This window comes from Podarcis erhardii (assembly GCF_964252035.2).
Source record: "Podarcis erhardii genome assembly, chromosome: 3".
NCBI lineage: Eukaryota > Metazoa > Chordata > Lepidosauria > Squamata > Lacertidae > Podarcis > Podarcis erhardii.
In genome coordinates this window covers 97,167,593-97,183,681 of record NC_138507.1, presented here as the reverse complement: position 1 = coordinate 97,183,681, position 16,089 = coordinate 97,167,593, and the positions used below count along the sequence as shown (strand labels likewise).

At 41.2% G+C, this 16,089-nt stretch overlaps 1 protein-coding gene across 1 annotated transcript in view; it reads left to right on the top strand.

Moving 5' to 3' along the window:
- KCNK2 (potassium two pore domain channel subfamily K member 2) overlaps positions 1–16,089 on the top strand; it is a 118,538-nt gene that overhangs the window by 71,430 nt on the left and 31,019 nt on the right. The gene's annotated exons all lie outside the window — the stretch shown is intronic.

Below are 16,089 nucleotides of genomic sequence, written 5' to 3'. Positions count from 1 at the left end.
GTAAGTAGATGCTCTGGCAAAAGTAGTATATTTCTTCAGTATGTTTGACAACTGAGAGTAATAGATAATGGACAGAAGATAAAAGGCCTTCTCAACCTTGGCTTCCTGTTTGTGGAATGCTCTTTCAGCTGAGGTGATTATGGCACCCTTGGTTCAAGTTTCAAATGGGCTCTGAAAAGTCATTTGTTTAGAGCTGCCTTTCCTTAAAGATACTGTTGTTGATTTAAATGGATGCTGAAATGGTTTTAAGATATTGTTGCTGAAATGATTAAATATGTTGTTTTCACTGGTTTGCTGCAATATGATGCTAAGATTGTTATTCATATTGCTTATGTCATTGCCGTTTGAAGGTAGTGCTATTTTAATGATGGTTTGCTTGTCCTTTAGATATTGGGTGTTGTGTTTTTGTTTTTATGGAAGCCACCTTGTAAGGATCATCTGTACCCACTGTTTTGCTCACAGAAGAGCATTTGAGTCAGTTTCTGGTAAGGACAAATGGTGTTGCTGTACTACAGAGATCAAATTCCCATTCTCTTTACGAGAAGTCCCCTTTTAGCATTGGAAAACGAATATGCCTATCTCTTTGTTTGGAGTAATGTAGTAGTGTCAAGTCATTTAACCTCGTGTGATAGATGCTTAGGATGTGCAGTGAAGGAAGCATGTTCTCCTGAGGCCAGCATTCTTGTCACTTTTATTTTATACAGCTATTTGTGGTTCAACCACATGCTGTTGTGCTAGTGGTAGCTAAGAGATAGAATTGTTTTGGAGAATAGCCTTCCTAACTTGCATTGGGGCTGAAATTTACTATCGCGATCATTTTCCAACAGCACTTTTTAAAATTTCCATTTCTTAGCCTGTCTAAGGAGTTCACCTACCTCTTTATCAAATAATTTGTCTACATGACTCAACTAGTATTAATATATTTTGCTGCTGTTCTGGTGCCTGCTGCATTTCCTGTGATTTGTAGTCCTTAATTGTGAGAGCTGCCCTTGTTGTGCTGGTGAATACAATCCATAAACTTTCTATGGCTAAGGGCCAGAAGTATAAAATTATCTCATCAGAATGGCAAGCGCTGCTGTGTGTAGGGATTCCTCATCCATAGATATCACAGCGGTATTGTGAGATCTGGTTAAGCATGGTTGGATATTAAGTGTTAGGGATTGTGAATGGAACAAGCTCCTCCTGGATGTCTCTTGGGGGAAGGAGCTGGTGGTTTTTGCTGTTTGATTGTTTGCTTATTACCCTGCTCTTACCCTAAAGAGATTAGAGTAGTTTAAGTACAGTTGCCAGGCAATTTACACATGGGGAAAAAAAAACTTGCTTAGTTTCAGCAACAGAACTGCAACATTTTCTTTTATACCATTTTTCTCGTAGTCTTAAGTAACATGTTAGTCCGCAAGAAAAACAATGCACTTGAAAAGGCCTTGCTTTTGGATGTCTATTTCAAATACCAAAATGTAAATAAAGGGTTCACCACAATCTGGATGGTCTTGTGCTCCAGCAAGGAAATCTTGCAACATTGCATTAGCTAATTCCTTTATCTGCAGCTGCTCTCAAGTTTACTCAATGCTAGAGCCTGATAAGACATTGAGTTGGATTGTTAGACATGGGATACCCCGATAAAAGGGTCCAGGGAGGATATGCTTGGTCCACACGGGGATCGATGGGCATAGTAACCTTCTGAATGTTGGGATTGCTCTACTTGATGTATGACAAGAGGCAACCCTCTACCAGCAGGTGGGTTGCTTGATACCAGATACATACCCGATGCCTTAGCCAAAACTAGCTTACATCAGTAGTCAATAAAGTTGTAGCCAATTTTAATGCAATTATGTGTCTTATTTATAACCTGGACTTGTCCCAAGATGAGCTCCATGCTTCCTGCACCTGGGTCCTCAAAAATAGGTCTTGTGAACCACTTTCCTCTCCAGATATCTCAATAGCTTTTTTGTCAGTCCACACTGGACAGGCTGGTACTGACATTCATTCATTCATTCATTCATTTGACGATAATGTATTGCCATGTCATTAAATATCATGGTGATGTACAGCAATAAAACACAAAATACCATTAAAATACTATAGGTGGCCATTAGAAAAATGTCTGCAAATCAAGTCTTCAAAAAGACAGAAGAATGGCAAGGGGAAACACAGCTATGGCCAAGGAGTCTGAAGAAGGTGTAGCCCGGCTGAAGAAGTTAGTTTCTACTGTATGCAGACTTCCAGGCTTCATAAAAAATAAAGTTTAATTTACCATTAATGCAACTTGTAGTGAATTCATCTATAAAAAGAAGAATACAAGACAATGATAACTGAATTAATTATGTCAATTCCAGTGAAAACATGCAGTGTAGAAGCAGTCCCAGTGCCATTTCTGCCTACCCACGCATTCCACAGTATCTCAGACACTGGTCCTTTTTTTCTATAGGGCCAGTGCACCAGATGGTGGTTATGCTGTAATGGCTTATTTTGCATTCTGCGTTGACTACATTGCCATGCAGAGCAGCTGTTTGGAAAAAAGTTTGTGATAGTGGCTCATCAACCACCTGTGCTATCCTATTTGATTGCCAGCTTTTTTCTGAAAAAAATAAGTTTCCAGACAAGGAAGCATGTGCTTTTGTTGCCCCTGAGTTCAAATCACATGGACAACATACTTTAGTTACAAGTGCATTGTGGGAAAAGTTCAGTGCCTTATACAAATATCATCTACAATACAACCATCTCTCTTGATATGAGAAGGGCTTCTTAGCAGAATGGATGACCCACAACTGCTTAGCTAAACTCCTCTGCAGTTTTTACACCTCAGCATTCCAATTCAGGAATGTCGTATGCAAATGGTAGGTTTCTCTTTCCTCACTTATAACCTGTAGTCTTCATACATCTGTCGAAGCTTCTTTTTGTGTAGTCACAGTTTCTCATTACTGGTGTCTTTTCTGCTTGTGGATGCCTTGTATTAAACTATCTCCCGTGTGGTACGGTAAATGTTTTGCTTAGGAGCATCTGATCCCACATCAACTCACCAAAGGTCCAGCTAGAGGCACAAATCTTTTTGAGGCAATCTTAACTAATTGCAGTAGCTGTTTAGTTCCTGTTGATTTTAACGGCTTTGCTGCATTGGCATGAATTGCATCTCAAGTCATCTCCTGCAAGGCACAATTTCTACCAGCATGAAGATCCATTTCAGATAGTAGATGGAGAGGAGGAGCCACTAAGATCAATCTCCACCCAGAGGCGGAGCTAGCTGCTCCGGCACCCAGAGCGGCGTACATGCTGTGCACCCGGGGGCGGGGCTAGCTGCCGCAGGGGCGGAGCAAGCGTCCCAAGGGGGCGCTGCCCGTGGCGAGCGGCCCAGGGGCGTGGCATGGTGATGTCACCCCTCTCAGGGATGACACTTAGATGGACCGCCCCCATCGCACCCCTTCCTCCGCCAGTGTCTCCACCCTTCCCAGCAAGTAGTCCCCTTCTGACAGCAGTTAGCCACTGGCATCATTTTCTTACCATTCCTTCTATTCCATTTCTCAGCCAGCCAGATCTAGTTCCCATAGTGGCTCTGAAACACCTATAAAAATCATGCTGTACAAAACATCAACATACAATAAAACCTCTGGTTAAAACAGAATTTAATAATATAGTAGCAGGGGCACCTAATTCTTAGCTGGTAGACAGATAGGAATCCAGCCTGCTGGCTTGGGGATCTGATCTGCAACTGGTTTTAAAGAGAGAGCTGCGTGAATATGTCTTTTTAAAGCCTCTAGATGGGAACTATTCTGCTGGAGGGATTCAACTGCATACTGGCAAATTTAAGTTTTTGCGAATAACGTGGATTATAAAGCACTCTGGCACTCCTGTGCAACCAGCCTACTACTACTACTACTTCTTCTTTTTAAATCAGATTTATTTCTTATTGTTGGGAAAGTGATGGGGAAGTGCATTAGAAAGTGTGGGTTCACAATTGATTGGACAGGAAGTCACATAAACTCTGCACAAACAAATGAGGATGAATAAATGGCACACACCATATAACCTCTGTGCAAGCTTTGTGCACACAAATCAGGATAAATATTCAGTAAACTGGTCCTCTGGAGGTAACTTTTCAGAGTCTTTGCTGAGAGCTTAGGATGTCAAAGGCAAGGTTGGGAGGGTGGTAGAATAAGAGATACAATGTTTATCTATGGCAGAAGGAAAACACTGTTGATTCTGTAATTTTATGCAATGTATCTCCATCAGCTGGCTTTGTCCATCTTCATAATAGAAAAGCTGAAGTTTGACTCGAAAATTAGTCAGCATATTAGAGAGTTGCGCTGGATTTATATGAAAACTTTAGGAGCCAAGCTATTCTACAGTGGTACCTCAGGTTACATACGCTTCAGGTTACAGACTCCGCTAACCCAGAAATAGTACCTCGGGTTAGGAACTTTGCTTCAGGATAAGAACAGAAATCGTGCAGCAGTGGCACAGCAGCAGCAGGAGGCCCCATTAGCTAAAGTGGTGCTTCAGGTTAAGAACAGTTTCAGGTTAAGAACAGACCTCCAGACCGGAATTAAGTTCTTAACCCGAGGTACCACTGTACTGTATTATGTTACTTAATCTGGTCTGTGACCGTTTAATTAAATTTGATTTTGAATTTTGATTTTGAATTTGTATTATGTTACAAAGTTCAGGGACGATTACTAGTCTCTGGTGCTTATTTTTTTTGCCTTTTTTTGGTCTTATTTGTCCATTTAGCTGCTTGGTTTGCTATGCTTCCTCTTCTAGTATGCCTTAAGAATAATACCAGGTGCTGGGAGTCCACTTGTTGAGCACCATTATTCTGTGAACTGTCCTGAGACCTCTGGGTATAGGGCAGTATATAAATTCAATTAATAATAATAATAATAATAATAATAATAATATTACGATGATATATCAAAAAGGAGATTTGATTTCTGAATGCTTTCAGTTTTCACACTGCAGAATAAAAATCATTTTAAAGTGACAAATGCCAACAGATTTTTATTCCCTGAGAGAACAATAAAAATGCAGTCTGTCACCAAACCTGCTTTTAAGGATTAATGGCAGCATGCAGTATAATGTTTATTTTGTTGACTTCTTCCCCTCCTCCTCCTCCTCCTTCTTCTTCTTCTTCCTCTTCTTCTTCTTCTTCTTCTTCTTCTTCTTCTTCTTCTTCTTCTTCTTCTCCACCACACAATATTGCCATTTGAAGACCATTAAAATGTACTATCACTAGGTTCAATTACTGCTGCTATGTCCCTTATCTTCCTGCGCTTCAATGCTTTCTTTTTTTAAAACAGGAAACAGTGAGACACTTTCATTTATGAAACAATTTCCCTCAACCTTTGGGCAAAGATATGTTCTTCTCAAAGAAACCGATAGGTTGGTGTTGTCAGCTGAGAGTAATAGCAACTTGTTTCTGACATCTAGAAAGCAGGGCATAGTCATACTCTACATCATTTGGATAAGGCTTGTGCAGACATGGGAAACCTGTGGCCCTCCAGATGTTGCTGGACCCTGACACTCATCAGTTGCAGAGAGAGCCTTGACTTTTGGCAGCTCCAATTTAACCATAAATAAATAGACCTGATAAGCTCGTTTATGTAGGCAAGGTATCAAATGGATCTGAAAGGCTTAGGTATATTGGCTTGGTTCCTGAGATCCAAGCATCTTCCATTCGCAGAAGGGGACTCTGATATAGCAGGGACCCTTGTTGATGGAACAAGGGGAGGTGATTTTTGCTGATTTCCCCCGTCCCCACTTTCCCCTGGCATCCTAATAGGCAGGGAGAAGAAAGAGAAGAGATGGCAGAAGGAGAAATAGAGAGGGAAAAGACAGATAGGGGTAAGGGAGAGAGACAGAAAGAGAGGGGGATGTTGGTCCTGGCCACTTTTGACTCTAGTCCCATCAGCCCCCACCCTATGGTAAAAAAGACACAGTCCTTGGTACATTAAAAAAAAGCTTCCCCACAGCTACTTTTAAAGAATCATATGAAGTCACACTGATGTCTATTATCACCTGACAACACCTGAGTGAGTAGCTACCGGTTATCTCCTTCTGGCCTGTAACATATGCAGTAGAAAGCAAGACAACCGCTATTTCTTCTAGCAAGGGAATTAAGAATTCAGGCCTGATTGCTTCAGCCTTGATACAGCCTTGATGTCTTTATTGACGTCAATAGGACTTCTCTTATTTATATTCAGGACCGGAATGGAAGCCCGTGTGTGATTCAAGGGAACAATACGATCTAGTTGAGATTCCTGCATTGCAGGAAGTTAGATGACCCCCAGGGTTCCCTTCTAGCCCTACTGTCCTGTGCATAGCTGTCAACTTTTCCCTTTTCTTGCGAGGAATCCTATTCGGAATAAGGGAATTTCCCTTTAAAAAAGGGAAACGTTGACAGCTATGGTCTTGTGATTCTTCTATAAATTAATTGCTGTAATGGTCACATAATTAAAACTGGTGGAAAAACTGAGGATGGGACAAACACAGGGTAAATTGCTTATATGTCACTCTTATGCAACCAATGAGTAGCAATGGTTAGCAGCTTCAATAAAGTAATTATAGACATTTCCCCCCTAAATCCAGAGTGCTTTTCTAGGAAGTTAAGTTAATCACAACAGCATGATTTCTAGGAAAGACTTATGCTACTGCACAACCTGCTGATACTATTATTTCTGTATTTTATTAAATCATTATTAATAAGTTTTACACATGGGGTCATCGACAAAAAAATCGACAAAGAAAAAAGAAAAAAAATCATTTCACACAAGAAGCGTTTTAAAAATAATTATACAGATATAATAATTGCCACAGTATATAGTGAAGTCCACCAACTTGGAGACTTTAAAAGAGGAGTAGACAAACTCATGGAGCATAAGCCTAGCAATGGCTACTACCCATGATGGCTATTGTTCAGTCCATGCCCTGGGAAAGTTTCCCCTCCCAAGCATCCTCAGAGCTCTAAGGGTTTTCCTGTCTTCAGGAAAATCCTGGGGAGCTCTTCACATAAATGAGTTTAGAGCTCTTCTGAGATCTCTTTCGGTAAGCAGCCTTGCTTCCCCATTAATCTACCTTTCATCAGGTGTGTAAGTAACCTTGTTCCTATGTTCCTTTGAAATTTGCAAACTATAAAATGGCTCGCCTTTCTCCCCTAGCCCTTCTAGTTCCAGTGACCATGTCAAAATACTTAAGTCATAGCATATGATTAGGCACAAAAGTTTTGAATATCTAGATACTGCACAAATGTTTTTCATTTATTTATTTTTTTAAAAAATGATATTCCGCTTTCCACCATGTAGGTCTCAAAGCAGCTTAGAACAATAAAATATACACTATACAAAAGTTCTCGCACTTCCAGAATTGCCAGCCAATCTTCTATGTAACTTCTAGGACATTTAGCAGATCTCAAAGCATGTTTCCAAGACCCATAATTATGTCATAAGGCACATGGATGAAACAAATTGTATCTGTTGGGGAATAGTGTGCCTAATTCCAGGCTCTCCAATATTGTGCCTAATTCCAGGCTCTCCAATATTGATATTTGCCCCCTTTCTGCTGCCTTCCAAAAATGATTAATGGGGGCCTTAAATTGCATCATAAGGTACAAAGCTGAAATTGATACCAGTTGGCAGATAGTACCTTTCTGCATCTTAAAATATCCAGTTTGATTGCTTCAAAACAGTCCATTTATATGGACTGAGTAATATCACTCTTCCCATTGTATTTCGTTGGTACTATGGACATTGGTTCTGAAATTATGAACAACCTTATAATAAAGTCAAAGCATATAGCTATTTTTTGGCTTTAGGAATAAATACTTTTGCATTTGTCAGGGGTTCAGGGAGAGAGACGCAGAGTGAGGGGGAAGGATTCCAGACTGACGAGGAAGAGGATGACAATGACCCAAGATTGTCCATGAGTCCGTCCAGTGAATCGGAGGACTCCCAAAAGGGAGCCCCTCTGGTCAAGCCAAGGGGAGCTAGAGGGGGAAGCAGTCAGGAGCAGGGAAAGGAAGGGGGAACCCCCAGTGGGAGTTGGAGAGCGAGACCGGCTGCTCCGCTGGAACGGAGTGAGGGGGGAGGAGTGACCAGTGTGTCAGAAGGAGCAGAACAGGAAGCAGAGAGGGGAAGGAGATCAGGGCAAAACGTGCTGCCGGAAGGGGAGGAAAGTAGTATTGAGGGCAATGTAACGGTCGAAAGGAAGGTCAAGAGCAACGTAAGCGCGCCAAGTTCAAAATGGGAGGCGCGCGGAAATGAAGAGAGTCCTGGGGAGGAGCCTGGTCCCAAAGCCCGAAGGAGGGGGGAGGAGGCGGCAGAGGATTCAGCCTCGGGAGAGTCCCGAAGGGAGAGAACACAGGGGGGCAGAAAGACCCTGCGGAAAAGGAAAGAGAGAAAGAGGTGGACCAGTACAAGCCTCTTAAACTGGTGTCGAGGGGGGAGCGAGTCAGAGGGGACTTCAGCGGTCTAAGGGTAACAGACGTAGGGTCACGGACTTCGGATCTAAAGCTACTGATGTTCTTGAATAAAAGCTTTTGTACATAAGCTGGAGTGGACTTTGGTCTCTTGTGAGCTGGGACCACGGGTGACTCTGACAGCATTTTTTTATTTTTACAAGCTATGGAAACATTAGAAAATACAAATATACAACACCAGAAATCTACAACACAAATTCCTCAAACCCCACTTTTGCTTAAACACCAAGCTACTCATCAGTCCCCTGTTTTAAGGTAATATGGATATGGTACATGGAATCCACAAAAGCAATACATAACTGATTCATCATATATTTCTTCCTCCCCACTGTAAGGTTAGCAGTTTCAGAAGTGCCAAAGCATTTGTAAGATGCCTAGATAGCCAAACCTGTTATACTTTATGATGTAAGTATTTTTGACACAGGTTCCACAACCTACATCATATGCTAATGCATTTCATTGATCAAATAACATAGGCAGACAAGAGAAAACTCACTGATCCATATTTCAACATGCAGTTTGACTTGGGATGAAAACTATGTGCTATTGGTTTAGAAAACAAAAAGATACTGGGCTTTGTTGGTTTATGAATTATTCCTATGTATCAAGATAATGGATGCTCAGCTTTAATTTTTGTTTAGACTATACAAGTTTTCCTACATTAGGTATCCTCAAGGTTCAACATCTCAAGGTTGTTTCTTTATTTCTCTAGAGTCCAAGTATGGAAAGAATCCAAACTGCAAATTGTTGTTTGCTTATTTAACTATTCATTGCACCCAACTTACTTCCTGCACATTTTCACCTTAAAAGCCAGTATGGAAAGATACCATACTAAAATCAGGGGACGACTATGAATATTCTGATTAATCTGAACTTGTGGATGCCCATTATCTTGTACATGTGAATAGGAGTGGTTTATAAAGATAGTGTTTTGCCTCCTAGTCTGGGGAATGGCCTTTTCTAGTTTAGAAAAGTATGGGTTTGTTATTTTTTAGAGTGGCTCTGGTTGTCTTGAAGAAGCAAAGAGGGTGAAGAACAGAAAGCTAAGATTCCTGTTTCTGCATAGTTTCTTAAAGTACATTAGAAGAGTTCTTCTGTGTCAGATCAAAAGCCCACCCAGTCCATATTGCAGATATTAATGTTACACTGCAGTGACTGGATGCATAAGAACGGACTCCTTTTGGAAATGAAAATTATTCAAAAATTATTCAAAGTTTACTTGCAGAACTCTTCCAAAACATAACATAAGTATCAAAGATACATCCAAAATGTCCATACAATGGTTCGTACTATCCAGCACAGGCTCAGCCTCTTAAAAATAAAAGATAGCTCTAAAAACCAAAACACTTTCTCTCTCCCCCATTCCAGCCTGCCTAAGACTATATAGTTTCTTGGAGAGCCTCATTTACATCTTTTTGTTCTCTGTGGCATTCAGAGAAAGACTAAAAGCCACCACCCTTTCAAGATGGTGAATTTGCAACTCACTTGGTTACATTCAGTTTAGAGCAACAGAAAACAATCAGCAGGTAATCATTAACCCATTTAGGTGCTTAGATTCTCTTAGAAAACTACTGTGGAAAACCCCCAATGTTAGCACAACACATTTAGCCATTTTCCATTTTAAACCTTCATTAATACACATTTGTATGCCTCCATTATCTGATAGTAATGAAGCCAGTCTCACACTTTATTTTTTAGTTTCTCAAAGCTCTGCAATTTCAATTTATCTCCCTCTTGTTCCAAAATTTCCCAATATTTCGGCCATTTGGCCTCCATATTGAGTCTTTTAAAAGCCTTAGCTTCCATTGGTGACAACCACCTTGGGGTTTTATTTTCCAATAAGTCTTTATATCTTATCCAGACATTAAACAATGCTTTCCCGACAATATGGTTTTCATATGCTTTATGTACTTTAACCTTGTCGTACCACAAATATGCATGCCACCAAAAAGCATTATTGAAACCTTCTAAATCCAAAATGTCTGTGTTCTCAAGAAGCAGCCAGTCTTTCAGCCAGCAGAATGCTGCTGATTCATAGTAAAGTTTAAGGTCTGGCAGGGCAAATCCACCCCTTTCCTTTGCATCAGTTAATATCTTAAATTTTATTCTGGGCTTCTTGCCCTGTCAGACAAATCTAGAAATATCTTTCTGCCACTTCTTGAAACAGTCCATCTTGTCCACAAGGTGGTTCGAATCCCTTCAACGGGGTGAGCTACTGTTGCTCAGTCCCTGCTCCTGCCAACCTAGCAGTTTGAAAGCATGTCAATCTGCAAGTAGATAAATAGGTACCGCTCCGGAAGGCTTAGTCATGCTGGCCACATGATCTGGAAAAACTGTGTGCAGACAAACGTTGGCTCCCTCGGCCATGAAAGCAAGATGAGCGCTGCAACCCCAGAGTCATTCACGACTGGACTTAACTCTCAGGGGTCCTTTACCTTTACCACTGTGAGCAGTTATTCTCAATGTTAACTGATATAAAGAATTTTATCATTCATAACTCCTAGAAAAAGGGCTAAAAATTATGTCGTTCTACACTTCAGCCATGCCCACTTTTGACTGAAATTTGGCCATGGGTCCTTTGTCCAAAAAATAATAGCCACCCCAATTTAAAGCATTTTTATCTCCCTATTCAGCTGAAAGGTTCCCAGAGTAGTTTACAATAATCTGAAATCAGACAATCCCTATCCTCAGGTTTACAATATAAAATACATGACAAAGGGATTGGGAAGGAAGTTCTTAGATTGCAAATTCTAGAGTCGATGGAGAATTGTGTACTGGGTTTTTTCTGCATAGTACACACAGAATCTAGATATACTGCATATTTTTTGCCCCTGAAAAGTGCTTCTTGAGAAACTGGTTTCATTCTGAATATAAAAGCTTGTTAAATAAAAGGTTGATTCCGTGTTACCCTACAATGTGTCCATTTGGGAACAGCTGTAAGAGGTTCTGTCAATGGGTTCGTGCGTAACCACACTTGCCCAGTGACATTGTGGGTGGGTGTATACCAAGATCACAATCTTGACTACCATCTTCATTCACCTGGGGCATGTGCAGAGAAGAAAGGGTGTGGATAACCTAATCAGGGGCAAGGTTTTCAAACATGTATCAAGAAACCACACCCATCTTTGTGGACAGCAGAATCCAGAATCAATCTAAATTGAAAGCAGAACGTTGAGGATGAGCGTGAATGATTCTGGGTGGAGAAAAACTACATTTTGGTGCTACATGCTAGCGTGCATGCAGACTTAGTTACAAAGTTTTCAAAATGGCTAGCTGAAATAGAAGCGGTTCAAGCAGAAGAGAAGCCCAAAGTTGATGGTCTCTCAGCAGAATCCTGCTTTCCAGCTCTTCTTCAGCAACCTGATGGAGTTGAGGGAAAGGAGGAAGCAGTAACTGACTTCCTAGCAAAGTTGATGGAGTGACCTTCCTTCCCTTCTTCTGTTGCATCCTGGAGATTGGAAGGTGGAGAGATACATATATGCCCAAGGCAAGATATATGTTCTTCCTAGCATGGACATAATGTTCATTTCTCTATAACTGATATACCTCTTTCCTTCCCACCACTCATGCCAGGGGGCAGAAGCATGAGTCATTCGCATTTCCCCTCCACGTCTCCTGCAAAGGCATGAAGCGTAATTTTTCTGTAACTTCCCCCCTTGTTTTAAACTTAACATTGTCTGGTTTAAAAATGTGTAGTGATTTATATTAAAAGCAAGTAATAGACTGAAAATGAGACAGCTATACTTTGCAAGAAAATTTTCCACACAGTGAGTCTTCAATCCTGTGCCAAAGCATAGCAGCATCCGAATATAGCATACTAAAATTGTTCCAACAGAAGAGAGATGTTACGTGCCAGCTGAGAAATACTGTAGGTTCTGTGAAAGACGGCAAATCATGATAAAAGCTAAACTATGCTGAGCAACAAGCTGAATTAAAAGGAGGTAATTATGGGACAGTGTTCTCTCTCAACTAAAATTCCTCACGGAATTTGCTGCTTAATGCTTCAGCTAACGTAGAATTGATGCTCAAACTCAGTGTCAACAGGTGTTCTCAAGCTGTTAGGTACTCTGGTCCAAAATGTAATGTCTTGTGTATCATCACTGCCATGTCCTCTTTGGCCAGTTATATATGCCACATCTACTGAACAGAATATTTTTTTGCTTAAAAATTAGACAACCCACATTTGTCTCGATTTATTGTTTTATTTCCATTCTCCTTGAAACACACATATACAGTGGTGCCCCGCAAGACGAACACCTCGCAAGACGGAAAACCCGCTAGACAAAAGGGTTTTCCGTTTTGGAGGCGCTTCACAAAACGAATTTCCCTATGGGCTTGCTTCGCAAGACGAAAATGTCTTGCGAGTTCCTGCGGGTTTTTCCCCCTTTCCCCCCCTTTTTCTAAGCAGCTAAGCCACTTATCAGCTGATCCGCTAAGCTGATAAGCCGCTAAAAGCCGCTAAACCGCTAATAGCGCTAATCCGCTAAGCTGTCAATGGGCTTGCTTCGCAAGACGAAAAAACCGCTATACAAAGAGACTCACGGAACGGATTAATTTCGTCTTGCGAGGCACCACTGTACACACAGAGAAACAATGTGCCTGATTCATGGCTTAAGAAATAGCACAGGTACGTAAGTAGGGCTCTTCTGGATCAGACCAGTGGCCCATCTAGCCCAGCATCCTGTTCTGACAGTGGCCAACCAGATGTCTGTTGGAAACCCATAATTTGATTTTAGTACAAACGCAATCGCTCCTCCAGTGGTTTCCAGCAACTGGTATTCAGAAGCATTATTGCCTCCAGCTGTGGAGGCACAGCATCGGGATTAGCAACTGGTGTATACTGCTCAGCTGGTCTTGCTTCACTCTGCCCTGCCTAGAGCCAGGAGACACAAACCATGATACTTCACTTAGCAGTATGTACATGTGAGCAAGCATTCATGGTTTGTTTTTCTATAAGCAAACCACAAGAAGATGCCATTAGCACTATGGTTTTTCCATTCTAAGTCATAGGTCATTTCTTGCTGTGGCTAACAGGACACATGAACTGATGATGTATAGGTATAGGTATGGATACACAGTGGTACCTCGGGTTACAGACGCTTCAGGTGACAGACTCCGCTAACCCAGAAATAGTACCTTGGGTTAAGAACTTTGCTTCAGGATGAGAACAGAAATCATGTGGCAGCGGCACAGCGGCAGCGGGAGGCCCCATTAGCTAAAGTGGTACCTCAGATTAAGAACGGACCTCCAGAACAAATTAAGTTCTTAACCCGAGGTACCACTGTAGATATACTCACTCTTTTCTCCTTCTTACTCTCTTTGTGCATTTTTATATTAACATGCTATAATAATAATATTATAATAATAATTTATTATTTATACACCACCTATCTGGCTGGGTTTCCCCAGCCACTCTGGGTGCCCCCAACAGAATATTAAAAATAGAATCAAACATTAAAAACGTCCCTAAACAGGGCTGCCTTCAGATGTCTTCTAAAAGTCAGCTAGTTGTTTATTTCCTTGACATTGGATGGGAGGGCATTCCACAGGGTGGGCACCGCTACTGAGAAGGCCCTCTGTCTGGTTCCCCGTAACTTCACTTCATGCAGTGAGGGAACCGTCAGAAGGCCCTCAGAGCTGGACCTCAGTGTCCAGGCTGAACGATGGGGGTGGAGATGCTCCTTCAAGTATACTGGTATAACACCATGAAGGTATGCTTCTCAATGTATACTTCAAAGCAGCTATGGTAACATGTAAAATATGAACTCACAAATGACTAGTTCAGAGCTTTCCAAACTTTTCATGTTGGTGACACACTTTTTAGACATGTATCATTTTGCGACACAGTAATTCAGTTTTTCTAGCAAACCGTAGGTTAAACTAACCCCTTTCCAGCCCTGGGAGGAGTGGGGAAGCATTCACACAACACACCTACACACTGCAATCAACACACCAACGTGTCACAACGCACAGTTTGGAAAGCTCTCAACTAGTTACTTGTTTTATTCTCAGCACTTTGTTCTTTATCCTTTTTTTGCTTACATTTTGAGCTTTACTTCATGCTGTATCACATCTTGTTCTATTACTCTTTTATTGCTTTTAACACATTTTTTAAAATAATAATCTTGTAAGCCACGCTGAGAAATTTCTGTTATAGGGAGGACTCTAAAAATGACAATAACATAAAAAGCTATATACCAATATGCATATAGGGATATTTATCTAACCACATATTTCATTGATGTGGTGTGGTAGGGCAGAGCTGACACCAGTGTCACTAAAGTTTGCCTGGGCAGAATGGGACAGGGCAGGGCAGGGGTGAGGCTGAGATGGTGCAGATGCACTGATGGAGCCAATCTGGTGTTCCTGATAGTGCATCTGCACAGTCCCGACTTTGTCCCAGTCATGCACAGGTAAGATGTAGTGATGCCTGTTTTGGGATGGTAGCTCCATGACTCTGCTTCATCGTACCAGCTGCTACTTGTTTCAAGCAATGCAGTGAGGATAGCAAGCAAGCATATTTGGATGCAATTTCTAATGTGGATTTTGATGGGTATCTGATTTCCCCCCCTGCAGTTCTTGATACAGCAAGTGGTATACATACAAAAGTCTACTTTCATGCACTGATTTCTTAGCTGGATCAGGACCTGCTTAAATAACATATTGCAAATCTTGATGAGTTTTGGCATCCAGACCAGACCAAAAAAAGGGGGGGGTGTAAGAGGTTTTCTCATTATCTTTCATTGGGAAGAGGAGACTTGAACAGAATGCTTAGACATAGATATATGCACGCAGCTGCTAAATGAGCAACTTCTGCCAAGTTTAGAGAGTGGGCAAGGTAGAGGCAAAAACATTTTATTACAGTGTCCAAAGTTATACCATATTAACTTGCTACAGCAATTAAGGAGATGTTGATACTTTGTCAGTTCACTGATGGATATACAAAACTGGAAGGGTCCAACCTTAATATATATAATGTTGGAGATATAGGTTTGGGAGAAAGATTGTTACTCTTTTATAGTTAGCACGATGGTGATTGCTCTAAGCACATTAAAACTTGGTTAGATTTGCATCTGCCCTCATCCACCTTTAAACAAACATTCCCCACAAAAATACTTAGGCTAAAATAAATCACAGTCACTTAGCTTTGCAAATAAGTGGATGTTTTACTCAGAGTTTCTAGAAGTTACAGCCAACAGGACTCCATCCGTTAGCAGTAAAATGTAGATGAAAAAGTTTTTCTTACAAAACGGATCATGCAGTCTTTGGGTTAACAAAAATGCAGGCTATGAAATCTCCCTTTTGGAGAGATTTTGTTCACTTGGTGGTTCTTGCAGCTTGGAGCCACTGGCTGCATGGCTCATTGTTTGTTCCAGGAAGCACAAAAGAGGAAAAAAGAATGGGAGGGCGGAAACAAAAGGCTGCAGGAGGCCTGCTAAGTTCCACCTGCATTGGTAACCTGAGGCCAGCTTACACCTTTCATGCACACAAGTGGGAGTCAGTAACTGTATATTACAACATACAATCATAGCCGCCGACTCCATGGGGCCTGAGCGGGCCCGAGCCCCCTCAAAAATTCGATGAATGTTTTAATGTGATATATACTCCTAGGGAACATTTAAAAA